We start from the raw sequence: 21,320 nt of genomic DNA, 5'->3' as shown, positions 1-21,320 counted from the left end.
CCACAACATATGTAGGGACATGATTTATGGAGAGTGATGCTTGTCTGCCCAATGTATAGGTGAGAAGGGAAAAAGGTGACATTAAACAAATCAATGCCAGAAATGACAGTCCAGTAACTGTACTATAATAGTTCTATTGAACTAGCCATCACGATTACGCTTTGTAGCAGACTTACAATGCAGCCTCTGTCAAGACAGATTCACCATCATCTAGTTTCAGCCGTCGTCTTTTAGAGGGTAGAAAGGGCTTCCGGAATGTTGAGCTCTGGACTGGAGGTGGTCTTTTCCATTGGAATGGTGTACCGATGCCAACACTCATGGAAAGCACACTTATCTGAGTGCCAACACTCTCAGAATGCACACGTATCTGAGTACCTAAGTAGAAGACAGTGCCTGTTAAAGCACTTTCAAACTGACGTACCTATTAAAACATGTGTAACCTATATTATGCAGGCCTTTCACAATTATTACATAATTGTATTTATAATAATTACATAATTATTTTTGCATAATCCATGTTGAAAGATCTTAAATGTGTCAGCACTCAGTGATCTTTGTATATTTAAGTTATTTGTCAGTACAAATACCCTCCTAACCTCCTCAAGCATTCTCTCTCTTTCAACGGGGGCACTGGGGAGTGGTCGCCCAGCAGGCTAGGACGACCTACACACATGTCAATTAGAGGCCAGACCACACTGTATGGTAATACAGGGTTTATTTCTCTTTTATTTTCTTTTGTCTTTGTATATTAGTCTTTCTCATGTGCGATATCAGGTTGTTGTTGTTTTCTTTTTTCTGTATTTTTGCAGAATATCTCTTGTTTTTTGTTTGTTAATAAAATATAATTAAAATGTTATTTGTTATTTATGCCATCTGTGCATTTTGTGATTACGAAGCCTAGAAAGGCAAACAGAAATACAAATTGTAACGTTTCAATGTTCAATGCAAAAGAAAAACGTATGACAATAATGGTCAACTTAAATGTTCTAATCTAATCGCCCTAATATTATGTATTCTATGTGACAGACCTTGACTTTTGGTGAGTCTCCTGGTCCAGGAGACTTGGGTGCCGTAAGATCTTTTCAGTCGGGGGTCAGCTCTGATGATCATGGTCTGGGTGTCAACAGATCTCTTCTGTTGAGAGTCAGTCTGGTAACCGTCAGTCTGGCAAGCTATGTCCCTGGAAAGTTTGAACTGCGAAAGATAATCCTAGGAACAATTTGGAACATGTCAGGGAAGAAATGTTACATTTATGTTACACGTAAGTTGAAGCAGTGTACAGTAAGTTATTCCGTTTTCGCGCTGAAGCAGGGTGTTATACATCCGTTCCACGGAAAGAGTGTTTTGAAATGTTGTGCTGTTGTTTTTGGAGCGTAGAGCGTAGGTGCGTAACGCCAAGGATGTTAACAGAGGATGCGAACGCTTCCGAAAGGGTTAACAACACTTTTCTATTGTATATATTAAAGATAACGTGATTGAGGGTCCGGAGGATGGTGACATTTATCGCTGGGGATTGTGGGAAAAAACTCGAAACATGAGTGTGTAACAACTTTATCTACATTGTATTGTCTGCCGTTAAGATTTTAATTAATACTAATGTATTAATTAAATGTGCAACAAACATTTCGGTGATACTTACAGCATGTGCTTTTGACTCCTCAGCAGCGGTCCTCAGAATCTTTCTAGAACCGCTGTCGTTCCGCACTAGACCAGCTGTTTTCTGTGGTGAGAACAAACAGACAGTTATTAGCCCTCCAAAAAGAAAATGCCTCGAGTGCTTGTTGTCATGTGTGCCAACAAACTATTTGCGAGTCTGGCAGTCTGCTCAATCTTGGTGACACTGAGGAATATGAGGGAACCATTACCTATTTGTACACCTAGTTTTTAGATTAGTGAATTGGAACATAAGGTTGCACGAGAAGTTGTCACCACAGATGGTGACCGGAACCCGTTGTCATTGGACATTTTTATGCACCAGACAAACAGGACCAGCATCTTTTTTGATTAGCTTTGTCTAATTAGCGAGATTTCTGTGAACGGAAGTTCTGACAGAACGGGCCGTGATCCTGTCTACACAGTGTGATGAAGACGACGACCACCGCGAGGAGTGTGCACAACGGCGACCTGCATCACATCCAGCACCGGGCAGATGGACAGCGGAGCGGTCAGTCGGCGCGGAGGCCCTCATCACCTCGGCATGGGGACAGCGATCGTGAGCGGGGAGATGGAGCGCGACGCAGCACAGCGTAGCGTGGCTTTCCATGGCCAACAGACCTACACGCTGAGAGCCTTGCGGACCTGCACGCACGGGAGTCTGTGAAGAAGTTACGTTGTGGCCTTTCTCTTCGTATTCCCAGGTCTGTTGTTTCAGAGTTGGGAGGGGGGAGAGATGATGATGAGGACAGCGACAAACAGCGGTGAACAGACTCACTCATTTGATCCGTGGCTGAGCGGACGTTCGAGGTAACTAGAAAAGCAGCAATAGAAGACAATTCCTTTGTCCATATCAGAGGGAAGACGAACAATTCCTTCACTCAGATTACAAATTGTGCGTCGGTTTGTTTTGAAATGAAAAGGCCTCATGTTGATTGTATGTTATGTAAGTTGAGTCATATGTAGCCTATTATGAAGGTGTTTTCCTCAAGACGTGAAGAGAGTATTAGTTAATATTGCTTAAACTCTGGCCCGTTAATGTATTTGTATCTTTTTATCTTTTATTATTGTCATTTATTATGTACTACCTTAGTGGAGCAGAGTTTCTATTTAAAGCATTATAAACGTATGTTATGGCACGTCCTAAATTAAGCTGAAGCGGCATGTGTCTTGTTTAAATGTCAGTTAATTGTACTACTTTCATTGATCGTTCCATTATTCATTGTTTAAGATTATTTACTTGTCAGAAAAGTGATTTAAATTACGGGATGAAAGTTATTAGTGAAGGATTTAGATTTCTGTTGGTTTCTGGGGGTAACATATGTTTTTCTTATTTCTTTTGTTTTTCTTATTTTTCTTTGTTTGTACGCATATGTACGAGCTGAGATATTTGGTCTTTGCTTGGTCGAAGTTGACGAAGTGACAGTGTTTTCATGTGAATCCCCAGAATGGTTCATGTGAGGTTTTCACGTGAATCATAAATGAAATCATTTATGACAAGTTGTGTAATCTGTATAATGTCCCCAAAAAACATTTTGGGGAAATTCTGTACTGTGATGCTGGCTATTTTTGGCGTCTTGAATGTATAGTGTTCAGCTGAGGGTCAAGGGGGGTGAAAGTGAATTATGGTTCCATGTTCATATTTAATATTTTGGCATGATAGTCGTGTTGACCATCATGAGGGGGGCTGTGAGGAATATGAGGGAACCATAACTCATTTGTACACCTAGTTATTAGATTAGTGAATTGGAACATAAGGTTGCACGAGAAGTTGTCACCTTCAGGCTTCTCATAGCAGCAGCACCCTGGTGAGGCATTGATCCTGGGCCAGACACGACCTATAGTGTATTTTGTTCTGTTTGTTCCTGTGTCACATCATCTTATCTGTAGGACTAAAGGAGTTTGTTGACATGAAGGAACAGACTGTAGGATCAAAGGATTTATCTCTAAAGTGTATGCATTTTTCTGTCGACACCCATGTAAACCGCCCATGTAAACACACATGTAAAACACACATGCTAACCAGAATACAATGATTTGTATTTTGACAGCACCTTAACCTGTGCTGTGGTCTGAACATCGGAACATCTCATCTGCTGTCTGCCGTGTGTCACGCTTGCTCTCCCAGCTTTCAGTATTTTGCATGGTAGGATTATAGGGTGTGCAATGGCCAATGGTAAAATAAGATACCACAATTATGGTATTGGAAGCAAGACTGTACGTTGGCTGTTTGTGTGGTGCCACTCAAAGTGACTACTGGGTTGGGCTTGCTGGATGCATGGCCCAACACCATGGTGGTGGTGTGTGCATGTATATTCACCAAGATACTGAATACATTACTCGTACTGACTTGCCAGCATGATGAAATTGAAACTGTGTGGGTTGAATTATTCTTTTTAAATGCGAAATCAGTATTAGTGGGCACCGTCCATAGACCGCCTGACCAGCATGGGTTCTATGATAGGGTTCTATGATATACTTGAGGGGTGCTTAGCTGGGGAGGAATGTGTAGAGAAAATCCTGATTGGCAACTAAAATACAGACATGCAACGTAAGGAAGAACCTGTGTTTAAGTCATTCAGTCGGTTCTGTGAGTTGCATAGTGTCAGTCATTACCCAACCCACAAGAGTGTGTGATTCTACTCAAACTGTCATTGATCTCATTCTGACCTTGGACAAATCCAGAATCTCCAAGAAAGGGGTTATTGTATGTGGGCTTAGTGATCATTTTATGATTTTCTGTACCCGCAAAAAACTAAAACTAAAGTCTGGCTGTCACAAAACAGTCATATCTAGGGACCTCAAAACCTACTCTAGCAAGGCCTTTAACCTTAAACTGAAGAGTCTGGATTGGTCCGATGAGCTCAGGAGCTCACTAGTCGAAGAAGCATGGCTTGGCTTCAAAACCAAATTTACATCAGTACTACATCATGGCTCCTCTGAGAACCATCAGGGTCAAAACCCGCTCAGAGCCATGGATGATTTCGGACATACTGACTGCAATGAAAGCCAGAGACAAAAAATGCTCGGAACTTCTTAAACGCAAGTCCAAGCTAGCCAAGCGCTTCGACAGTGATCTCCAAACCCAACTGGGCATCCTAAAAACACAATGAAACAAGCTAAGAAACAGTGTAACTGCCATGACCAAATCAGCTAAAAGAAACGTTTATCAATGATAAAGCTGAGGAAAACAAAACAATCCTCGGGAGCTCTGGAAGCTACTAAACAAACAACCAACTAGGCTGTGGTCAGAAACTAAAAACCAGGTTTACAAACAAACATCAAATCGAATGACACCCTCATCACTGACAAGCTTGATGTAGCCAACTACTTTAACATCTTCTTTACAAACATTGCAACAACGCTGGTTAACAAACTGCCCTCCCACTCTGGGCGTTTTGATGTAGAGCACATCAAAGCCTTCTACAAAAACCTATGTGTTTGTAAAGATGATTTTAAAATGGCAATGGTAACAATAACAACTGAGGAGGCACTTAAAAAGTGCCCTCCAAACCCACAAGGTCACTGGCCATGACAATATTCCCTCCAAATTCCTCAGAGATTAAGCCATTTCCATAGCTCCAATCATCACCCACATACCGCAGTAAACCTCTCCAATCAAACAGGGACAGGTCCCCCAAGATTTTAAACTGGCCAAAGTAACCCAAGAAAGGGAGTAAATTAGAACCCGGCAACTACCGCCCTATTTCTATTCTAAGCTCCATCTCGAAAGTGATGGAAAAAATAGTCTATGAACAGGTTGCCACTAATAAATTAATGTACGAGTTCCAATCTGGTTTCAGAACATCCCACTCCACTGACACATGCCTCCTCTATTTGAGCGACCACATCAAACACGAGGTGAATGTTGGTAAATACTGCGGCATGGTCATGCTGGACCTCCAAAAGGCTTTTGACACCGTGAACCACTCCATACTGATTAACAAGCTAAAAGCAATTGGTTTTGATAGCACATTAGTGAGCTGGATGCAATCCTACCCGGAGGTGAACGGAACACTGTCCCCCCCCCCCCCCCCTTGCAGTGAGCTGTGGGGTTCCACAAGGAAGCATACTAGGGACTTTACGGTTCCTTATATATGTAAACGATATGACATCAGCTTGTGACTGCAACTTGTTCCTATTTGCAGATGACTCAGCACTGCTGGTCTCAGACAGGAACAAACTGCAGGTTGAAAAGGCCCTCAGCTCCGAACTCTGTAAAATCTGCACCTGGCTCACTGATAAACTATCCTTACACCTGGGAAAAACTGAATCCATTCTCTTCGGATCAAATAGTAATCTCAGCAAGGCAGACGGCTTCTTGGTTAGAGTTAGGGTTGGGTGACGATATGAATTTATCGTCAATCGCGAATTTACGAGTCCAATCGCCGAATACGTTTATTAGGCGATTTTACGGGACGATTTTTTCTTTTGCAAAATATTAGCCCAATTAACCTGTAAAGTGTGAGCAACATGTGAATCAAGTTGTTTACGCTCCGGAGTCCAGACCCATGCAGTTTAATGTACACCTATGTGTTCACCCATGTATGTGACGTTAATGAGCACCAGTATATGACTATTAGTACCAGTAGGCAGGGCTCCAGCGTGCGACCTATTAGGTCGCATATGCGACTTAATATCTTATGGTGATACTTAAAATGTAATGAGGTCGCACCGGTGATACTTGGAAATGTGCGAAAAGAAAGAAAAACGATCCGTTTATTTATTTATTTTTACTCCGTCTCAACACTGAGGCACGGGCGCCGGGCGGCTATTAGTAGTGCGATAATAAAGTATTACTTTCTTTTGGCTCAATCGAATCCCCTCTCTTTCTCTCTCAGTCTCTCTCTCTCTGCCTGCCTGCAAAGTCAATGCAAAGACGATAATTGCGCAAACACGCGCAGCGCGACCTGCCGCGGTACAAACTGGACGAACCGAGGAGAATATATATATTCAGGTCTGAACGCAGTTTATCCGACACAAATTAACTAATCTTTCTCAGCTATACAATTTCACTGGAGCGCAGCGCCCATATCTAAACTGCATGATGATCAGTCATGATCTACACAGACAGCCGACTCCCGACCATAGACTGTAAGCTCCCGACCCAAACAATAAGTGAGGAGGTAAACTTGTTGTTTGATTAAACATATATTAAATGTGCCACGAAAAATAGCTTCCAAAGCTTGTTATGTTTGCATCGAGGAGGTAGCCTGTGTCCATACATGATGATCGACCAACAAAATACATTAATCTCCCTCCCAGTGAGTGAAGAGCACTGATGCCTGATTTATTCTTCGTCGTACAAAGTGTGTGCTGAAAATGGCTGATCTACAAGCTCACAACGTCCGCGACATGTTGTGAGCTTGTAGATCAGCTATTTTCAGCACGCGGAGATATGCAGGCTCTGAGAGCATTTCGAAACTTTTGCCTTCACAATAAAAGTATGCAGCTTTCACAAGTTGGCCAACTTGGCCCATGAAGACAAGGAAAAGGATTAAGAATTCGGTGGCATTTCACATTGCAAAAGATTTTTTCCAAAATATAAAAATATTATAATAAGGAATTAATTTGGATAATGGTAATGGGATATTGTACAAATTGTCACTTTATTAATCCCAAAGGTTTGGACTGCATTTAATTTAACACAAAACCTTAAACTGACTTTCTGTGTGTGGAATATAAATATTGCCTTTATTGACTGAGTGACTTTGTGTTGGGTTCAAACCATCTACAGTGTTTTGAAGTATAACCAGGTAGGTTGCTGTTTTTTACACAGTGACCTTTGTAGGGGGTTTTATGATTCAAACCTTTAATGGTGGAAACCACTAAAAAAATAAATGGCGCCCTATGTGGGGGCATGATAAGATCATGTAATAATACCACGCTATACAAAGAAAAAAATGGTGCTACCTAATTTCTGGTGGCGCTACCAAATGAAAAGGTAGGTGGCACCAGTGCTATCTGTGAAAAAGTTAGTCTGGAGCCCTGCCAGTAGGGGGCGCCAGAAACAGAGAGAGGGATAGTGCTGCTCTGTTGCCTGCTAATGAGAGAGAGAGAGAGAGGTGGGGGGGGGGGGGGGAGTTGCACCACTCAGTTCACACAGGTGTGATTTTTTTATTGACAACGTGAACGAACCCAGACAGGGGATTCAGATTTTACGGGGACCAGTTTCGAATTGCAGCCGTCCGTAGGTGCCCTTTGAGAGCGGTTTTGAAGGAGTCAAGGGATTTGCATGTCTTAATGACTGTTGGTAGGGCGTTCCACATTTTGGTGGCATAGGAGCTAAAATAATTTAGTCCCTTGTTTGTGCCGAATCTGGGCTGTAAATGGTTCGTTGCACTCCCTCTGGTGTTGTGGGTGTGGACTTCGTTTACATTAAGGAAGTATCTAGACAGGTACATGGGTATCTTGGTGGTGTATCAAATCTTGTGGACCAAGTCTGGAGCCTAGTTTTAAGGGCCTTTGAGGTGCTGTGGTACCAGGAGGTGCATGCATAGTCAAAGAAACCTTGTACGAGGGCTCCTGTTAAGGTCTTCAAGGTGTTTTTGTTGACCAGTGAGGAGATCCTGTAAAGGAATCTTGTTCTTTGGTTGACTTTTTTGATTACGTTGGTGGCCATTTTATCACCGGAAGGGAGCGGCAGCATAACACACATGATAACACACACACATGAGGGGACTTTAGAGTATGAGGGACACTCAACACTTCCCATGTTGTTTATTAAAGGTAAACATTCAGGGTAAACCCTACTCTTTTATATATAGTAAACATAGTTGGTATTTCATTTCAATATTTGTTTTGTCCATGTTACGCTGGAAATTCCACTCAGAAGGGTTCTAAAATGGCCACGCACGAACATGACATGAGTCTAGTATCATACTTTGCATGATACTAACTGTACATAGATAGGATATCACATAGCCCAGTGGTTCCCAAACCTTTTCATGTCAAGGACCCCCAAATTGACATTAATTAGCATGCAGACCCCTATTTGAAAACATATGCCAGGGACCCCCATAACCATAAGAGAACATTTTTACAGCTCTAGCAGCGATTCTCAACCAGTTTAATTTCAAGGACCCCCAGTTTGACATGCATTAGTCTACGGACCCCAATGTAATGGCATTTCTATCTCTGGGACCCCAATGTATATTGTACAACTACAAGGGCGTGCATACGTAGACTAGTGGCCCTCTCTGGACCAACATGCCCTTTTGTCAAGTCCATTTGGTACACTTTTTTTCTTGTTTTGTATTATTTGTACGTGTATAGTATGTGGCCCGTGGTGACATCGATCAATTCTGGATTAAAAGCTTATAATATATTTATTTATAAATGTGTCATGATGTTGTATGTGTGTGTGACTGTCCACACCAAGGTTATAATAGTTTTGGTTTTTTCATTATAGTTTAGTTTTAGTTAGTTTTGACATATTTTTTTCTAATTCAGTTAGTTTTAGTTAGTTTTTAGAGCGGGTTTGCTAGTTTTAGTTTAGTTTTTATTTTGTGAAAATGCTTAGTTTTAGTTTAGTTTTAGTTTTTTCGTACTTTGGTTTATTTGTAACGAAGTATAGGATTAAAAAAGATCAGAGCAAGTATTGTGTAATAAAAACTCAACAAAAGATACCATTTAAAAGTATATATATTCAGTCTCTGTTGGACAATCAACCATGACATACTTCGCATATTTTCCCATCCTCATCCACAAGGCACTTGCTTGCATCTCCCACACAGTCATATTCGAAGAAATCCCATATTGGGCTGTGGTGGCCACCTGCAAGACCTCAGAAAGGAGGACACTTTTGCGGGGCTCTCTCCCCAGCCCCCCCCCCCCCCAAACAGACACACACAGTGTTTAGAAAAGCGCTATAAAATTCCAGATATTATTATTATTACTATACTATTGCACGCACCTGATTTTCACCACCATCATCTCCAGCAGTATGTCCACAGAGAACATATATTTGCTAATTCAATTAACCTTTTTAAATGATGGGGTACCACAAAGGTCATTCCTTTTATAATCAATTTATTTTATTTCATGTTTAGATATGTTTTATGTTGAATCTCTTTCTTGTGGGGTTTTTTATACAGTCTTATGGTCATCGGTGTGGGACATAGAATGAAGCCAGTAGCCTATGTTCACAGTGCTTTAGCCTCCCTTTCTTTATGATGTCGAGCCATATTGCTCATTAAATGTAGTTTTTCATTTTGCATTTTTGGTTTATTTATCCCTGCATTAACTATACTAAAGTGATTGTGAGAACACACATTCCACAAAAAACAAACAGACCATCCCACTGGCAGTGTTGACAGGTTTTGGAAGAGAAACAAGCAACCATGTCTATGAAAACAAGCCCAAAAGAAGCCTGACTAGGCTTAGTAGGCTATTTTATAAAACAAGGCCAAAGTCGCTTATAATTAAGCGGACATGGCAACGTCTCCTCTCTCTTTTTAAGACAGAGGGAGTGTGGCTGGCTCGCTGCGGAGCTGAGCAGCTCTGCGGAGATTTTAATACAGAGACAACGTAAATGACAGTTATGACACAAGCACTGTATATCACACAAAACCGGACAATTATGTGTCCGGCCAGAGGTTGAGCTGGGAGGAGGACAGGTGGTTCTAAAACCGGACTGTCCGGCGTGAAACCGGACGTCTGGCCACTCTTTCTGCCAACTTTTGCCATTTTTGCGAGATGCAAGCAGCAGCATTAAAACTTGAAGCGACCACGGGGCTGCACTGCAGAATGTAAACACGGGTCGTAAAGCGTTGTGACATGCTGCCTTACGGTGCTGAAAAGTGCCGTAAAAACGGCTCGGGAAATAAGGAAAAGAACCGAATTCATTTAAAAGGTTTATATTCTAAATGTCCGTAAGGCATATAAATATTGATAAAAAAACGATAACGAATGCCATTTTGTCTATCATTTCAGTTCGTTTTAGTTAGTTTTGTGAACACACAATAGCCTACAGTTTTAGTTTAGTTATCGTTTTTTAATTTATTTTAGTTTCAGTTTAGTTTCAGTTAACTAAAATGTTTTTTTAATTCTAGTTTTCGTTTTTTCGTTAGTTATAGTTAACTATAATAACCTTGGTCCACACACACACGCACACGGGATGCATAGTGCCCCTCCCTCCGCCTCTGTTCACTCACTCTCACTCAACATGAACCAGTCTGCACAGATGAAGTTGAAAGGGCAGACTTTTGCAAGGACTTCTGACTTCTTACATTCTTACATTCTAACCCTCCAAAAATAATAATTGGACGGTCGTGACCACAAGCAGCCAGCCAGGTAACACTAAATAAAACGACCCCACTGCAAGACAGTGCCTGACGCTGGAAGGGGGGTGCGGAGGGAATTTTTTGACATGTCTATCAGAGCGTGCAGAGTTGAGTGAGTGAGTTGACAGATAGACACAACATGACGAGACAGCGAAACGTATTGTAGTTTTACTTTCACCTGCACCAAATGGTTTAAAGTAATCTAACCCAAACAACAACACAATAAAGAGTCACATACTGTTATTACGATTAACTTGGTTAGTCGGATGAGGAGGTGGAAATAACAACACAGCAACAACTAATAGTACGTGTATAACAGGTGTGTGTGTGTGTGTGTGTTAGATAAATGTTTTCTTTTTTGCGCTGTGCAGGACTTGTGTGTTTTGGAGAAACACACGAGGGGTGCTTTGTCGAGTCAGTGTTTGTGTTGGAACTCTCAGTGCGGCCGCACCGTTCATATTCAGCTTCTTTCAGAGAGATAGATGGTGTGTGTGTGTGGTTGTGCGTGCGCACGTGTGTACATGATGCTGCGGTGTTAGGTCCTAAATAAGTCATTATTAGGCCAATTATGCAACAATGCTAGCGAGCTAAAATATAGTCATCCTTGCTCTAGAAAGCGCCAATGTTTCCATCTAGATAATCAGCAAAGACCTCCGAACATCGCCCGTTTTGACCAAACCACGGAGATCTCCGTAGATTAGGAGTTATTCAGCTTTTATTCAGCCTGTATAATGGGAGGTGGACGGCAGCGCGGTTGCGCAATCCGGTCTAGGATCGCTAAAGAAGGAAAGGCCGAGCCAAAATAATAATGTTTTTTAGTTATAGTTCTTAACTTCTTCTATTTATAGTGACTCATAGGAATAGACTGTGACAACCAGGTATAGTCTGGTGACCACCGGAGAGACAGGTGACAGCCGGAATGTAGACGGGGGAGCAGTATGGGTTAGCGCCCCAGCCTGTGTCCTCCGTGAGGAGGAAGCCCAACAACCCTCGGTGAGGCCTTTGGGAGGGCCATGCAAGCAGCAAGCGGAACCGCAGCAAAATTGACCCTGTGGAACCATTGCCCACCACTCCTGAATGAACTGTCTGGTGCTGGGACTCTGGTGCAACGCACAGGTCCTCGCTCTACTCCTGGTGAGAGCAGGAGTGGACCTGGTGAGACGTAGGAGGGGCCCGGACAGGAGACAACCCAGAGCCTAGTGCTTCCATGTGCCAGAAGTGTACCTCCCAGCCCTGGCAGAGTAGTTCTGGAGTAGTTCCAACGGATTGTGTGCCCCTGGTTTTTCCCTAGTGGGACTGATTGAGGGTAGCTACTGGGACTGGTAAGTCGGGACTTGATCACTGCCGGCTGTGTCGCCTGAGTGAGGGGTATGATGTTGAGACCCGAAACCCTGTTGACCTCAAGATACATCACTGAGGATACGTCCCAGGTGCATCCATGCAATGTTTTTTAGTTATTGTTATGAAAAAATAGTAATCAGCGATCCGGTTTGATATTAATAATAAAGCTTATCAGACGGAGTACTCCGCCAGGAGCGGAAGGTAATTACATTCCTTATGGCGGAGAAAAGCAGTAAGTCTGTTAAGTCAGGCGGCAGCTCGCTGCAGCTGGTGGTTCCACGCAACAGATAAGGTGCCTGTAAGAGCCATTTCTTCTCTGTTCATTTTATTTCTATGTTTTTTGATGATGTCATTCCAAGGGCTTGGTCAAGGCCAAGGTTGGCCAGGTTATTTATTGAGACCTGATTGAATTCTCTGTTGTTGTCCTGATGTGTGAAGGCAAACAGTTTTTTGACTGTGAGACACAGGCTGGTGATTGATATGGTTTTGACAATCTTTTGTTTTATTTAATACAAGTTACAGTGAATAAATATCATTTTTGAACTTTAAGTAAACGTTTGGATATCAGTCTTTTTATCACACGTCTGAACTAGATCCTCTGCATCGGGCAACCAGTAGCCCAAAGTTATAGGACTTTGACGCTACATTTTAGTCAAAAAACTGCCTCTATTCCACGCCACGCCAATTGGGAGGCAAGTGGAACTAACGGGGGTCGTTTGGAACTTGGAGAACACGCACGGACGGGCCGCATCATAGGGCCGCAGCGTGTGTTGTTAAAACGGCGGAGCCGCGGAGGTGGATGGGACCGGGAACGGATCATCGCACGGCGGCGGACACGGCTGCACGGATCGACCCAGAGCTACAGGGGCGCTCATCGGGGGACATCGGCAGCACTATCGGACCGGCAGGGCCGCCGCAGCTGACAGCAGCAGATCGGGTCGGGACCGGACCGTCATCATACGGCAATCGGCGATAAACACCTGGCTCATCAACGCCGCTCACCCGGCATTCAGCGTATGCAGCATGGTAGGCTAAAGGCTTTAGCAGCGCAACGCCGACATTAAAACAATGGCCATTGTATAGGAAAGGTGTGCACACAAATAAGTGAAATAACAAACCCAATGCATTGGTAAAAGGAGCGCCACTTTGAGCGCGGCTTATTATTGTTTGAAGTTAACAACAAGTACTTTATTGCACGGAACACTGTCTAAGGAACTTGACATTTGTTTATTTGTTTTTTATTATGGATCAAAAGGAGGCGCCATCTGGCGCTGGTGACAATGTGGTTGAACCTGAGTCTGTGGTTGAACTTGAGTCTGGTGGGGACGGGGCTTTGGGAAAACGTGTGGTCAAATTTACACCCAAAGCGTTGGATGAAAAAATCGACAGTTTGCAGAAAGAGAGAAAGGTTAAACTGAGCAAACTGTTAAAACTGGAGGAAGTGGTTTTTGCCTTGGTGAATGATGAGACACGTGCAAATGAAGCAGAATGTGCATTTCACAATTTCAAGGGTTTATATGATGAAACAAAAAAGGTTCACAATACTTTGTTGGGTCTTGTGCCGGCTGATGAAGCCAAAAAACATGAAACATGGTACAATGCAAAAATGCTCACTTTTGATGGGTTTATTGATGAAATGAAAAGGTGGAGTTATGTTCAAAGTTGTTCTGAGGATGATGATGATGTGATTTTTGAAAGTGAGAGTTTTGTTGCTGCCGGTGACAAAGGTGATGAAATTAATGCTGACATTAAGGGTTCTGTCGTCACCGATGACAATAATGAGGATATCGAGCCTCATGACAGCATTTCTAATGTTCCATCCCATGTGTTAACTGCTCATTCAAACCATAATAAAAGCACTGCTTCAAAGACAAGCAAAATGTCCTCTACTTCTTCAGCACGTATTAAAGCAGAGGCGGACAAGGCCGCACTCATGGCTCGTGCTGCTGCATTAAAAGAGGTACATGCCTTGGAGAAGCAGGCTGAGGCTATAAGGAGGAAAAAAGAGCAAGTGGAGTTGGATGGTCAAATAGCAGCATCTGCTTTGGAGGAACAGGCTGAGGCTATAAGGAGGAAAAAAGAGCAAGTGGAGTTGGATGCTCAAATAGCAGCCTCTACTGCTAAAATATCTGTCCTACAAGAGGCCGGCAGCAGTGTCACTGGCAGGAGAGCTGATGGCATGTCCTATTTTAGGCAAGGCACTAGACCTAAAATCCAGCCTCTTGGCTTACAGCAGTTCTCTCAACAGCATCAGTCAATGCAAAACCGAGTCACATCTGAGCATCACCAATCCAAAGACACAACTCACCGGAATCATTTCAACCCTCAGCAAGGCAAGCAAAATAAACAACCAGTTCACACCTCAACTTTAGATCCTGCTAAAATGCAAAAATTACCCCAACCAGCTCTATCATCTCAACCCAATAAAACCAACCATCAGATCTGATGATCTAATAATAATAATAAATAATAAAAATAATAGTTCTGTTCTGTCTGTTTGTGTATTTATCTATTATGAAGATGGTGCTGACTGGCGTTTCACTTTTACTCTGTGTAGAGTTCTCAAATTCTGCACAAACCCGACCAGGCCCGACCCGACCCGACATTTTAGGGCCGGGTCGGGCGTAAAATCTATGCTAATTAGTCGGGCCGGGCCGGGCCTAGGGCCGATCAGTTAGGGCCCAGTTAGGACCGGGCCTTAATTTTCGGGCCCGATGAGAACTCTACAATATACTACAAAGGCAAAATGAAATAATAGCACTCCTTGTACAAACACAAACCTCTCAGGTTCTACCTCACAGAGAGATTCCACATTTTGAAGGTGACCCATTACAGTTTCAATCATTCATAAAGGCATTTCAGCATTGTGTGGAGGCAAAAACAAATGATTTTGGTGATTGTTTATATTACCTTGAGAAGTTTACTAGGAGACAGCCAAGGGACCTGGTACGCAGTTGCCTCCATATGCCTCCTGAGAGGGGTTATGCTGCTGCTAAAGATCTGCTCAAGGAACACTTTGGGCATCCATTGAGAATAACTGCAGCCTACATGGACAAAATCATGGCTTGGCCGAATGTAAAGTCAGAGGATGTGAAAGGTCTCAAGCCATTTGCACTTTACTTGCGGGAATGTTCAAATGCCATGGAGGAGCTGCAGTATTTGGAAGAGCTAAACACACCAGCAAAAATGAAAGCACTTATTCTGAAACTACCATACAAGCTCAGAGACCAGTGGAGAGAGAAGGCATGTGACATCCTTGACGGACATGACCGAAGAGCTTGTTTCCCAGACATTGTGACATTTATTGAACAGCAGGTCAGAATTGCCTCCGACCCTGTTTTTGGTGACATCCAGGACACTCCTCTGGGTAAACTAATTATAAAACCCAAACCTCAATCTCAAACCAAATCACTGTATAGAAACAGTTTTGCAACTCATGTTGAACTTTCTGATGAATATGAAACAGACCCTCGCCCATCCTGTCTTTATTGTGAACGTGATCATGCTTTGGAGCAGTGTCCGCAACTGAAGAAGAAGGCACATCAAGAAAGACTTGACTTTCTAAGGGAGAAAGGCCTGTGTTTTGGATGCCTGCGCTCAGGGCACTTGAATAAGACTTGTGGCAGCCGCATGTATTGCTCCCACTGCAACAAGAGACATCCCAGTGTCCTACATATGGAGAGACAGGAAATGGGGAGTTTTAGAGCTACCAATGAGCAGCAAACAATAAAATCTGAAAATTGCATTATAACATCTACTTGTGGCCATACAGGGGCTGGCAACAGTAACGGCATTCTTCACATCTTGCCTGTACAAGTGAGATGCTCAGCGGGCAGCAAGGTCATCCAGACCTATGCTTTCCTGGATCCAGGAAGCACAGGTACTTTCTGTTCAGAACACCTGGTGAACAAACTGAACACACAAGGCCAAAGAACCAAAGTCCATTTGCGCACCATGGGTCATAGTAAGACGGTACCCAGCTGCATAGTAAATGGCCTGGAAGTATCTGAATTTACTGGCAAGGTATTTTTCGAACTTCCTGATGTGTTCACCCAAAAAGAAATGCCCGTGTCTACTGCTAACCTGATCAGTAAAGAGGAGCTGGATAAGTGGCATTACCTCCACGATATGCAGATCCCTAGAATTGCAGCTAATGTGGACCTGTTGATCGGTACCAATACCTCAAAGTTAATGGAACCGAGGGAGGTGATTAACAGCCATGGAAAGGGACCTTATGCTGTCAGAACCCTACTGGGATGGGTAATCAATGCTCCTTTACAAACCAATGGCATACATAGTGGGAGTGGCCCCACAGTTACTGCTAATTGCACAGTGGTAAACCAAGAGTCTACAAAAGATGGCGGTGAACCAGCAGCAGACTCTACTATCACCAAAAAGAAGAAGAAAAGGAAACGGAAGGCAGTGACTGTCAGTGAGGTCAAGGATCAAAGTGATGGAGATGAGGCACCACCTGTCGAGGTGCTCTATTCCTCTGTGGAAAAAGGCCAGAGGAAGAAGGAAAGGAAGAGCGAGCCCAGTGGTGATCAAATTTGAGTCCAAGGAGATGCAGGCAAGGCAGCAGGATACTGCAGAAGTGGCTGTCGCTAAATGGCTGCACAGAATGGTAAATGAGCCAGATGGAGAAAATCATCACCCAAAGGAAACATCTGACCATGACGGCAGGAGAGAGCTGCCTCTAAAAAAAGAAAGATGGAAGACCTCAAGAAAGAGGAAGAAAGGAAAATGGCTGAGAAAGAAAAGGATAAAAGGCCGAACAAAAGGAAAATTAAGGAACAAAGTCTAATTCGGAAAAGGATTCCAATCTAAAGAGACTGAAAAGAAGAAATAATAGTGGGTTGAAGAGGAGGGCTCTTTAACTAAAATCTGCCTTATGTGAGGGTACAGATTAAAAATTGAGTTTTGTTATGGCAATAATGAATATGGAATATTGCCCTGGTATTGGATACTTTTTGTATTTGGGTTGATTTATGGCTCTTTTTGTATTTTTTTGTTTTGGAATTGCTCTGTTTTGTCCCACCAGTAGCAATTAGGAGCTGGTGTGTAAGAGCCATTTTTTCTCTGTTCATTTTATTTCTATGTTTTTTGATGATGTCATTCCAAGGGCTTGGTCAAGGCCAAGGTTGGCCAGGTTATTTAATGAGACCTGATTGAATGCTCTGTTGTTGTCCTGATGTGTGAAGGCAAACAGTTTTTTGACTGTGAGACACAGGCTGGTGATTGATATGGTTTTGACACTCTTTTGTTTTATTTAATACAAGTTACAGTGAATAAATATCATTTTTGAACTTTAAGTAAACGTTTGGATATCAGTCTTTTTATCACACGTCTGAACTAGATCCTCGGCATCGGGCAACCAGTAGCCCAAAGTAATAGGACTTTGACGCTACAGTGCCCTTTTGTTTCACTTGAGCACCTGCCCCTCAAAAGTGTCTGTCCACTGCCCAACTATGAATTAGCTGGGGACCCCTGGAACTGCCTCAAGGTCCCTTCAGGGTCCCCAGAGCCCACTTTGGGAACCACTGACATAGCCTACAGCTAGCTGCTCATATCACCAACATTTTTACACTTATAAACTTTTCAGGGAAGTAGTTCCCTGTGTATATCCCTTTGTTTTGGCATTGTGGCTATATTTTCACCATAGTTGGAACATCTCTTTCAACACGTGCATTGTACTCATCCTCAGCCCAGTATGCTGACAGACTAGCCCCTTTCAGGACCCTCCATAAAGCTTTTCTGAAATTTGGACGAGTTTTATGTAGGGTCCCTGTTCATGACTATATTTTCGTATGGGAATTCTAGAACGCGGATGTAAATATTATCTCTGAGATCGAATCTGCGGCGTTTGACGTTCTTTTTTTGTTTGTGTTATTCTGAATTCGTGAACTTTAAGTACCTATACATCCCGCTGCGAATATCTCCTGTGGCGCGGAAGCCGTTAAGTATTTTTAATCTTTGTTTGACCGATTTGGTCGCTTTATTTCTTCTTGCTTGTTTACCGTTTATTGTACCGCCTCCCGGTGTGTGGTTGGCTTGTGCCGGCTACGTCCATGCCTCTGATCTGCTCTGTCATAGCTATAGCGCCACTAGCTAGCCAGATAGGCGGTACAATGAGGTGTCAATAAACAAGGAAGGGGCCCAGGCCGTAGCGTAACGGTCTGGGCACCGGACTGGTAATCCAGTCGCAGTGTGCCGCGGGTTCGACTCCCGGACCCGACACGGCCTTTACTGCATGTCATCCCCCCATCTCTCTCCCGTTTCCTGTCAGCCTACTGTCTGTCCCTTCAAAAATCAATAAAAGGCGTAAGCCGCAAAAAAATATCTTAAAAACGAAAAAAGAAAAAAACAAGGAAGGAAGAGAAGAATCAAAGCGACCAAATCAGTCAAACAAAGATTAAAAATACTTAACGGCTTCCGCGCCACAGGAGATATTCGCAGCGGCATGTATGGGTACTTATACTTCACATATTCAGAAACCCTCACACGAAAAAAAAATCGTAAAAGAGCGCAGACAGGCCATAAACACGTTGTTTATGTTTTATGTAGTCTGCGTACCAGGTGGCATGGTACTGCTGCAACAGGACGCAATGCTCTGTCGTCAAAAAGTCAGAAACTTCAGTAGCATTTGGGTTCTGCTTGGAGGGCTACTGACAGACAGTGTTTTCGTCCAAATAACTAGTCTAGCATTGAACAAAACATGCTCTCTCCCAATGCCTTATTCGGGTAGAGACAATAACAGCCTGCTGCTAACTAATGCTAGCGTCAAAGGGATTTGTTTAGTCACGTTGACACTTACCCGAGACAGCCCAAGTTTGTGTACCGCCGTAGATCCTCGTGCAGCGGCAGCAGCTTGACCAGGAGGTGACAGGATCGAAGGTACAGCACCAGAAATAAGTCTCACACGATTCAATGACCTGAATCCCATTCGATGCTCCATGAGATCTCCTTGTACATAGTCCTCGTCTTTGAAATGCACGCTACACAGAACCGAGTGCACTTTCACACATGACGCTGTAAAATCTGCTCTCTTTACCTGCACGAACCTCACCCATGCCCGAAAGGCCGGCGTTCCTTTCTTTGGAAAGGAATGAATTTTGTTCCCAGAAAGGTTGGAATTAGAGCACCCAGCAAAAACACAAGTGTTCACCATTGTTTAACCCTACTCTCCAAGAGAACCACGCTGTGAAAAAGTTGGCGAAAAAAAACAACAACAAACCGGATAAGCAAACAAGAAGAGAACAAGACGCCAGTTACCTGTACTATCGCAGCGCCCTCTGCTGCGGGGACCTAATCTTACGACATCATTCACAACACGGATTCGTGCACGCTCATGAAAAGGGATTTTGATACGCGTTCTTCATGATAACACTATTGCCCTCGACCCACATTGTTTATAAATAAAAAATACAACCTGGAGGCTTTCTTTTACGCGCGCAGTAGACACGCAACTAAACTACGGCAAGTCTGTTAGGACCCACCAGTGACACCGAAAGTGTCGTTCGATTTTGTTTATGTTTGTAAACCTGGTTTTCAGTTTCTAAACACAGAGCTAGTTGCTAGATAGTTAGATAGGTATTAGGTTGTTGAGTAGCTCTGGTCCAGTGGTCCAGTGCGCATTAGAGCTATGGACCAGAGCTAATTGTTGAGTAGCTTCCAGAGCTCCCGAGGATTGTTTTTGTTTACCTGGGCTATCATTGATAAAGTTTATTTTCGCAGATTTGGTCATGGCAGTTACAATGTTTCTTTGCTGATTTCTCACACAGTAGGCCTACCTAGGCTCACATAGCCTCACAATACATTCAAAGAAAAATCTACCCGACAAATTTCACGGGTAGATTTAAAATGCATTGATAACACGTAAATACTCACTCTGTTTATCTCTATCATGGCACACGCTCGCGACTGTGAAGGTTCAGGTTGGGTAACTGTGGCTGATGGAGCACCACCAGCAACATTGAGTGTGGGAACAGCATCCTTCGCCAGTCTCAGATGTTTTCTTAGTCCAGCTTTCCACTGCCCATAGCCATCATAATCATAATCACTCGGAGTAAAGTGGGCCCCACATATTGTCGAGAGGCCCGGGGTCCCCTTGTTCCAGTCCGCTCTCTTGATCTGAGCAAATAGGTCCCACTTGCGAGCAATCTTCTCGTTTTTTGGCCAAACGTGCATTTGGCCATCACATTGGGAGTTACTGCACCCTCCAATAACGCAACGCTTAGGCATCTTGTTAGCTTTTTTTAAAAAAAGCTGTTTTGTTTTGCTTTTAAAAAGACGATTTTGGTAAAAGTAAACTATAGCCTACTACTACCACTAAGCTACTACTAAAACGAAACTAAAACTAATACTAAGATATAAATACTAGGCTACTACACAAATTCCAACTCTGCAACTCGACTAGCCCTACAAGCAGAACCCAATGCTACTGAAGTTTCTGACATTTTTTAGACCCAGAGCATGGGGTCCTATTCCACCTCCACCCGAGTGCATGCCTTTTGTCCGACGGAGCATTGGTCCGAACGACAACCTACCTCCTCCCTCACCCTAACCCTAACCTCCCCCGGGGCAGACACCTAAACCTAAACCGCAACCCTCTCCCGACCCGCAGCGCACCTCCTCCACCCTGCCACCGGGTACGCACACATAATAAACGTAAACACCTTCGGATAAATCCTTCTGCGCTCTTTGAGGACTTTTTTTTCGTGTGAGGGCTTCTGAATGTGTGAACTTTAAGTACCTATAAATACCGCTGCGAATATCTCCTGTGGCGCGGAAGCCGTTAAGTATTTTTAATCTTTGTTTGACCGATTTGGTCGCTTTGATTTTTCTCTTCCTTCCTTGTTTATTGACACCTCATTGTACCGCCTATCTGGCTAGCTAGTGGCGCTATAGCTATGACAGAGCAGATCAGAGGCAGGAACGTAGCCGGCACAAGCCAACCGCACATCGGGAGGCGGTACAATAAACGGTAAATAAACAAGAAGAATCAAAGCGACCAAATCGGTCAAACAAAGCGACACAAGAGAA

At 43.3% G+C, this 21,320-nt stretch overlaps 1 long non-coding RNA gene across 1 annotated transcript; it reads right to left on the bottom strand.

Moving 5' to 3' along the window:
• Positions 1–1,078: 1,078 nt before the first annotated feature.
• Positions 1,079–19,445, bottom strand: LOC310859297. Its single transcript, XR_014569287.1, has 3 exons — positions 19,093–19,445; positions 1,640–1,720; positions 1,079–1,209 (listed from the first exon to the last, which is right to left on the bottom strand). It is a non-coding gene; the product is annotated as an uncharacterized lncRNA (long non-coding RNA).
• Positions 19,446–21,320: the final 1,875 nt, after the last annotated feature.

Source organism: Protomyctophum parallelum (genome assembly GCF_964188405.1).
Source record: "Protomyctophum parallelum genome assembly, chromosome: 5".
Taxonomy (NCBI): Eukaryota; Metazoa; Chordata; class Actinopteri; order Myctophiformes; family Myctophidae; genus Protomyctophum; species Protomyctophum parallelum.
Note: the sequence above shows the minus strand (reverse complement) of the source record. Positions and strands in the feature narration are given on the sequence as shown.